Consider the following 8,742-nt stretch of genomic DNA (forward strand, 5'->3'; position numbering starts at 1 on the left):
TTTTTTAAAAGATTATTTATTTATTTATTTGACAGAGAGAGACACAGCGAGAGAGGGAACACAAGCAGGGGGAGTGGGAGAGGGAGAAGCAGGCTCCCCGCCGAGCAGGGAGCCCGATGCGGGGCTCGATCCCAGGACCCTGGGATCATGACCTGAGCCGAAGGCAGACGCTCAACGACTGAGCCACCCAGGCGCCCCTCTTTTTTTTTTTTTTTTAAAGATTTTTTTTTTTGTCAGAGAGAGAGAGAGAGCACAAGCAGGGGGAGCAGCAGAGGGAGAGGGAGAAGCAGACTCCTTGCCGAGCAAGGAGCCCGATGTGGGACTCGATCCCAGGACCCTGGGATCATGACCTAAGCCGAAGGCAGACGCTTAACCAGCTGAGCCACCCAGGCATCCCGAGAGACTGTCTACTCTATCTGCATCCATTCTTTACGGCCTTGTTTCAGTTGAATTATCCTTAAGCCATACCAGATGAAGGCAACTGAGCTCTAATTTTAAATATATTTTCACTGGAAAAAAATGTTTATAACTTAGTCTATACCTGCAGAAACAATCATATTTTGAGAAACTTTCCAATGCCTACCTTCCATTTCTCATGTTGTCCTTTAGGTTAAATTAGCAGGAAATAAGGGAAGGGACACTGCAAATATAAGGGCAAAGAAAGGGGACACAGTGTCCAATAACTCCAAGTGTCTTTTATTTTTATTTTTATTTATTTATTTATTTTTAAGATTTTTATTTATTTATTTGACAGAGAGAGACACAGCGAGAGAGGGAACACAAGCAGGGGAAGGGGGAGAGGGAGAAGCAGGCTTCCCGCGGAGCAGGGAGCCCGATGCGGGGCTCGATCCCAGGACCCCGAGATCATGACCTGAGCCGAAGGCAGACGCTTAACGACTGAGCCACCCAGGCGCCCCAACTCCAAGTGTCTTAACTGGGAAGCAGAAGCACAGTTAATGCAAATGCCATGGAATGTCACTATCATCATTGATAAAAAATGGTGCAAACCATGGATCATGTAATGGGATGAGCTGTTGGTAAAAGCTTATCAAACTGGGGATGCCTGGGTGGTTGAGTCAGTTAAGCATCCGACTCTTGATTTCGGCTCAGGTCCTGATTTCAGGGTTGTGAGATTGAACCCGTGTCAGGCTCCACACTGGGCATGGAACCTGCTTAAGATTCTCTCTCTTCCGCTCTTCCCCTAAAAAAATTAAAAAGCTTACCAAACAGTGTTGTTTGCAAGTAAAGTGCAAGGAAATCCAACTCTAGTTGGCTTACATGACAAAGAAATTCATTGACTCCCAAAACTGGAAGTCCAGACATATGACATATTTTGTGGTCTTAATCCATTGACTTTTGCTTCATTTCCTTTCTTAGCTCTGTATCTCTCCATGGGTCAGCTGCATCTTCAGGCTGGGAGGGAACTGGATGCAGCAGTCAGACATATGATCCATGAAAATATCAAAATTGAATGACAATAAAATGCTTCCAGAAGCTCATTCTGAAGAGCGTGGGGATACCTCTTCTCATGATTCATCGGCAAGAATTTTCATCTGCCCTATCACTAACAAGAGGAGTGGATTTACCCGCTAGCCAGAGCTCTGTTTGGAAGGCCTGGGGGGGGGGGGGGGGGGGGTGGGGAAACGCATACTAAATAGACAATTGCCAATGTCCATCTGCTCTATTTCTTTCTGTTGGATTTTGCTGAGGGTGAGTACCATATTTCACTCATTCTTTATTTCTGGCATCTATCATAGTGGCTAGTAAATAGTAGCAGTTCAATAAATGCCATTGAATAAAGAAATTAAATTAGTACCCAGAAGGGGGCAAATCAGATCTATATTTGTCTGGCAGTTAAAAAAATAAAGTCCAAACAATCCCGGGTTTCCTGAAATTAAAAGGCAAGGTATTTGTACGAACATTCTATCTGGAGGGAACAGAGGAAGATACAATCATAAATCAGGACTCAAATTTCATAGGATTTTTATAGTAGACCAGATGTCAACCATTTGAATGATATTTAGCAGTAAACAGACATAAGTGCTATAATTTCTTTTAATGAACGATTTCTATCTGAATCAAATGAGCTTCTGAATTTCACAGAGTGGAAGCTTCCAGATCTCTAGGCTGCATTCAGAGATTTAGAATTACTTTGCTTGAAGATGGGGGATGGACTCACGGGTTGGCAGTTGGCAGGTAGTGCTAACAGACTTTGTGATTCCCAAGACTTAGAACTGCAGTGCTCAACAGAAGCTCAGCAGAGAACACCTGGGACCAGCTTTTAGGAACTACTCCCTGTTGATACGAATTTTCTTCTGGCTTCCCTCACAATTTACCCAGAACAATATAAATGTTACCAATTCCCTGAGCTGGAGAACTGCCAGTAGGATTCATGCAAACTTTGTAATGACCTCTTGGTCCCTAATGTGTCCAACCCACTGCTGGTTTTTAGGGCTGTAGCTCATTTCAGTGCATTTTGGTGATACCTTGAAATTTCATGCCAAACTCTTCAAAAGTAATTCAGCAGGTGGGTGTCTTGGGGAGGAGCCCTGGGCATTTCATTGTAACAAAGTGAGCACTTCCTCATTATGGCTACCTCCTCATCCTGAGTCAAAAGAAAACAAACAAGCCTGGCCTCCACCTCAGCGACTGCACACCTGCAAGACTGTTTACTGATTGAGCCTCACCTCGCTGCTCTGAGCCCAGAGGTTGCAAATTCGTTGGGCAGGCACAATGTGTGTGGTTTTCTTTCTTTTTATAACATTTGGATTTGAATGACTTTAGGTGAGGCACGCTCTTTTGTTCACTATAAGCCTAGCTCCTGTTTGAATTCATGCATTTTCATAACCTGCCTGGGCCCCTGTAAGCATTGACCTTGCCACCCCAGACCAAACCACGGAAAGAAATAGACATGGAGGCTGAGTTTATTCAGGTCGAGTGGAGGCTGAGTTTATTCAGGTCGAGTAGGAAAAATACAAAGAAAAACAGATGCTTTTCCACCATCCAAGAATAAATATAATCTTCACCATTTTCAAATCATCACTTCCAGAACTGGGTTGAAACCAGTATTGGAAAGACTTCCAAAGCTTGGTTATCCTTTTATCTGTAACTGTGACTTTGGATTGACTTGGAACTCTAAGAAGTTTCTAAGAACTTCTCTAAAACTGTGGTCCATCTTTTTTTTTTTAAAGATTTATTTATTTGAGAGAGAGAGAGAGCATGAGTGGGAAGGGCAGAGGCAGATGGAGAGCGTCTCAAGCAGACTCCACACTGCACGCAGAGCCTCACGTGCGGCTCGATCTCATGACCCAGAGATCACGACCTGAGCTGAAACCAAGAGTCAGATACTTAACTGACTGCATCACCAGGTGCCCCATAAAACTGGTTCATCTTAATAATTTCTATCAGATTTCCTGATTTGGAAGAGAAGAGTGTTTTCTATATGTGCCAAAACACCGTGGCCCTCAGTGAGAAGCAGTCTCCCTGCTCAGCTGGAAGTTGTTTCAATTATTAATTTTCTTTGCATATTTCCCATGTGGGTTGCCCTGGTGATTTGTCTTCTAATATGGCTACACATCTCTTCTTACTATCTTATATTTATGCATCCACTGCACCAATATTTGTAGAGCTGTTAACTGTGTACTGGGCACTCATGAACCAGGGTGTGCCAACCCTTGTCTGACTCATGGAAGCTAGATCTGTGTGAGAAGCTCTAAAAAATGAGAACTGTCATTGTAAGTCAGTGATTTAAGGGAAACTTAATTCAGGTCATTTGTGAAGATAGAACATTTTAAGAGATATATCGCAAATCCTTATGCATATATGACATGTTAGCTATTCTAATTAGGGGATAAGTAGTCGGCTTTATACCAGCCATTTCCTAGATATCCAAAGTGACTTAAATATGCACTTAAAAAACATTTTGTTTTTAAATTATTATATTTATATATATTATATATATATAATATATGTAATTATTCACAGGAAGTTGCAAAGACAGGACAGAGAATTCCTTTGTACAGGTCACCAGCTTTCTCTTCATGGTTACGTTTTATGTAACTATAGTATAATATAAAATCCAGGAAAGTGACATTGGTGTGTGTGTATAGTTTTATGTCATTTTATTTCATGTGTTGGTCTGTGTGATCACCACTGCGGTTCAGATGCAGAACTATTCCAACACCACAGAGATTTCCCTCTTGCTACCTGTGCTAACCCTCCCCCCATCATAATAAACCCTGCAACCATAAATCTGTTTTCCATTTCTATAATTTTGCCATTTTGAATACTTAAATAAGTGAAATCATATGTATGTGAACTTTTGAGATTGGCTTCCAGCACTCATCAAATGCCCTTGAGCCCCAACCAAGTTGTTGGTGTATCAGTAGCTCATTACTTTGTGGGACACCTGGTTTCTCAGTCGGTTAAGCATCTGCCTTCAGCTCAGGTCATGATCCCAGGGTCCTGGGATCGAGTCCCGCATCGGGCTCCTTGCTCAGCGAGGAGTCTGTTTCTTCCTCCGCCTGCCACTCCCGCTGCTTGTGCACTCTCTCTCTCTCTGACAAATAAATAAATAAATACACTCTTAAAAAAACCTCATTACTTTGTATCAGTCACTGAGTAGTAGTCCACCTATGAATGCACCAGTCTATTGGCTATTTCAGTTGAATTTGCTATGAACAATCATGTACAAGTTTTCTTTGGGATAAATGCAATTGCTGGGTCATATGCTAAGTATATGTTTAGTTTTTTTTTTTAGAGAAACTGCCCAACTGTTTTGCAGAGTGACTGTGCCATTTTACTTTCCTAACAACATGCTAGGGAAAAAAAAAATAGAGCATCAATTCTTTAGGAAACTGATTCTTGACAAAGGTTCTTCAAATGAGAAAAGCCAATTTGTGAATGGGTTTGTGATCAGTCTGTCTCACCACATGAGGTACCTTTTGCAAGGTAAGACATCATAATTGATGGGGAAAACTAGAATCCTAGTACATGTCTTACTGGAGGCCAGCAGATACAGAGGCTGAGTTGGATGTACTGAGCGGGAGTGGGCAAATCAGGCCTCAGTTGCTGACCTCACTTTATCAACACGGACACAATTTGTGCTGGCATTCCAGATAATCAAGAGGCACTTTGCCATCAAAGGGTATTCTTCTTCAAGACGCTGAAACAATGTTTGAGTTTTATCTTCTTGCCTCGGCCACATTCCTAGGATTTAGGAGGCAAATTCTTTCAGACAGTTTTTTGAAAGAGAAAGTACAAGGATGTAAGGTCATGGCAGTGAACCTCAGAGACAGCAGTCAAAGCCACAAAACGATGCGACGGGAAAGATCTCTGGTTGCAGGTCAGTTCCGTGGCTTTCCAGCTGTTTGACTGGCCCGTGTTACTTGACACCTCTCAGGCTCAGCTTTCTTTTCTGTACAATGGCCACACTAATGTCTACCCCATAGGATCATGAAAGCGTTAAGTGCAATTGTGCGTGTAAATCAGCGGGCATATAGAACCAACAAACACAACTACCATTTTGTTGGGGGGGGGGTGATTACATTTGAGGAACTGTGCCCAGTCCTTGTAGGTGCTTAAAAAAACAAGACTGTGTTCCCCTCCCTCTTCCTAATTTCTCTTTGTCTTTTTACTTTCTCTTTTTTTCTCTCTAAAGCTGGAAATATTATGATGAGCCTATAACTTTGTTATTTCATTCAACCAATATCTATTGAGTAGCTACCATATGTCAGGCATGGCTCTAGGTTCTGAAGACACAACCCTGAACAAGATAAAGTCTATGTTCTCATGGAGATTATATTCTCGTGAAGGGAGACTAAGAAGACACAGTTAGGCAAATACATACGTTAGATAATTTCAGATAGTGTTAAGTAAAAATTAAAATAATAAAATAACGAGGCAGTGTAAAGACACAGATACCTGGGATGGCTGGGGAGAAACATGAAGGAAGGAGCAATGGAGAAATGTGGGAAAAGAGTTGGGGGCAGAGTGTATACAACTGAAATGAACTTGATGTGTCCGAGGAGCAAAGAAGGTTAGGATTCCCAGCATTGAGCAAGTGGAGTGTAGGAGATGAAGATTGATAGACTGGGCTTTCTAGGACCTGTTAAGAAGTTTGGACTTCATCCTAAATGTGATGGGAGGGCTTTGAACGTTGGAATGGCGTGATCTGATTTACGCTTTCTAAGGAATATTTATTCTGCTGCTTGGAAAGTGGCTCGGAGGGGTGCACGTGGAAGAGTGAACGAAGAGGCTCTTGCAGGAGTCCAGGTGAGAGAGGACTGTGGCCTGGCTGGGGGTTTTCGTGGTTGAGATGGAGAAACAAGGATGGAGTTGGGATAGGTTTTGGAGAAGAGCTGGTAGGACCTACTTGTCTAGAGCATGGGCAGTGAAAGAAGGGATGGATCAAGGATGACCGTCAGGCTTTTGGCCGAGTGTTTTATGGGAAATCCAGGGCTCTGTCCACTGTTCCATAGTGTGTTTCAGGAGGGAACAACTTCTTGTCTTGCATAAGCTGGGCTCCTTTGGGTCTGGACGTGTGATACTCAGTGATGAGCGAGGCTGGGCTGTAGATTTGGTAGAACTAGAAAGACATGTTGATCACTTTCTGAATCCTTTAAGTGTTGCCCTTTCTGTGCACTGGTGGTGGGTTTCTTGGTATCTTCCGCTTCAGTTATGCCCTGGCTCCCCGGCTCCCACCTTGTGACTTCTGTGCCCCCGAGCAGAACAGGAACCCCTTTCAGGGCATGGCAAGCTTAGCAGGCTTGGCCTGGGTGCCGCTGGATGGGTCCTGCCCTTCACGCGGTGTGGCCTCCTGGCCAGGCGATTTGGAAATGCTTTCCCGGGTTCCCGCTTTCAAGGCGATGGCCAGAACTGACTTCATGGGAGAGGCAGCCAAGAACCAAGGCCAACTTGACTTGGAGTCTAGAGTCAGGCCACCCGGGTTCTCTCCTGTCTGGATTCTGACATTGGCACAAGTTTCTTAACCTCTCTGTGCCTCAGTTTCCTTATGTCCAGTAAGAGGATAGTAATGGTGACTATTTCAAATGGTTATGGTGAGGATTTGATGAAATATTGCATGAAAAGGGCTTCCAAGTGTGACTGGCATTTGATTACGGCACCTAAAAATAGCACGTGAGAAGAGGCACTTGATTGTCTACTGCGAAAAAATATTGTCTAGGAAAAGTGCATTAATAGCACTAAAAAGTTAGCTATTGTTTCCAATTTTATTGCATCCTCCATTAGCCTTGTTGATTCTGTTTTCCAAAAGTAATTGCAGGGTCAGCATGTGACTCTCTGGGATTCAAATGAGCGGATCACCTACTCAGAGACCCACGGGGGTGAGGCAGGTAACACGAGTGAGAGGAGCAGGACCCGGAGGCACCAGAACACATGCAGTCTGATCTGCCCCAACAGGCTGCCATGGCTTAGCTTCCTTGGCAGTGGTGTCACATGCAAGTTCTCCCGGGGAAGCTGGAGATCTGGACTTCTGGACTTCTTCGATAAAATTTCTGGGTTTATAAATGTGGGCAGCCTTGCTGGCTAAGGAATACATGTTTCGGGGGGTGGGGGAAGGGGTAGATTTGGCCTATGGGCCACCAGTTTAGAAACTTTGATCCAGATAACTGCAGATTCGTTGTGAGATCAGCTGCAAATGGGATCCGGGAAAGGTACATGTAAGTGAGGGGATGCTCTCAGCATGAGAAGCCACGGGCAGGTGCGCAGGTGGGTGGGTGCACAGGAGGGTGATGCGCAGAAGCTCCCCTGGGGTAGGAGACAGGTTGGGTGAGTGATGGAGGAGGGTGCTGAAGAGATGAAGCACGTGACCCAGGTGACCTGGGCATACTCTAGGACCTGATTGATGTAGGGCTGGCCCCAATGCCACAGATGTCTGTGCTTTGAACATGCAGGTTGTTTTTACTTCCTTGGCAGTCAGGTTACACAGAGGTGGTATTGTTCAATTCCCACTGCTTCCTGGGCCCGAACTCACCTGCTGTGTGTAGTTATGGCATCATCCGCAGTTAGGCAACTGCTTACCTTTGTCTTGAGGCTCCTGTGCACCTTCCATGATGCTGGCGTTTTGGGGAGAGCATGAGTGGGAAGACTGCTGGCCTCAGATCTCATAAGCCAGCATTCTCAGCTGAACTATAGAACACGGGTGTGGATTAGTTTCACTTAGTTTCAGTGACTGGGACTACCACAGAGTCAGTTATAGTTTTTATAACTCAACAATGCTGACTTGAGGCTTTACGATATTTAAGGAATGCTTTTCCATTCACAGGCAGAGAAAAGCAAAGTACAAAATTGGGGAAAAAATAAAACCTTAATAATTACTACTCATTTTCAAAATGATAATCAAGCACCTCATCTTATTTAAAAGTTATAGAACAGTGTTGGTTCATCAGTGGTTCCTAACAGGGGCAGCTTTGCTCTCCAGGGAACATTAGCAATAGCTGGAGACATTATTTTTAAGATTGATTTATTTTAGAGAGAGGGTGAGAGAGAATGCCAAGCATGCGTATGTGGGAGAAGGGGCAGAAGGAGAGAATCTTCAAGCAGACTCCCCGCTGAGCTCAAAGCCTGACACAGGGCTCGATCTAATGGCCCATGAGATCATGATCTGAGCCCAAACCAGGAGTCAGAAGTTCAACTGACTGAGCCACCCAGGCGCCCCGCTGGAGACATTTTTGGTTGTCACGAGTGAGGGAGGCATTTGCTAGAGCATAGAGGGGCATGTAG

Source organism: Neomonachus schauinslandi, chromosome 3 (genome assembly GCF_002201575.2).
Source record: "Neomonachus schauinslandi chromosome 3, ASM220157v2, whole genome shotgun sequence".
In the NCBI taxonomy this organism is placed as follows: domain Eukaryota; kingdom Metazoa; phylum Chordata; class Mammalia; order Carnivora; family Phocidae; genus Neomonachus; species Neomonachus schauinslandi.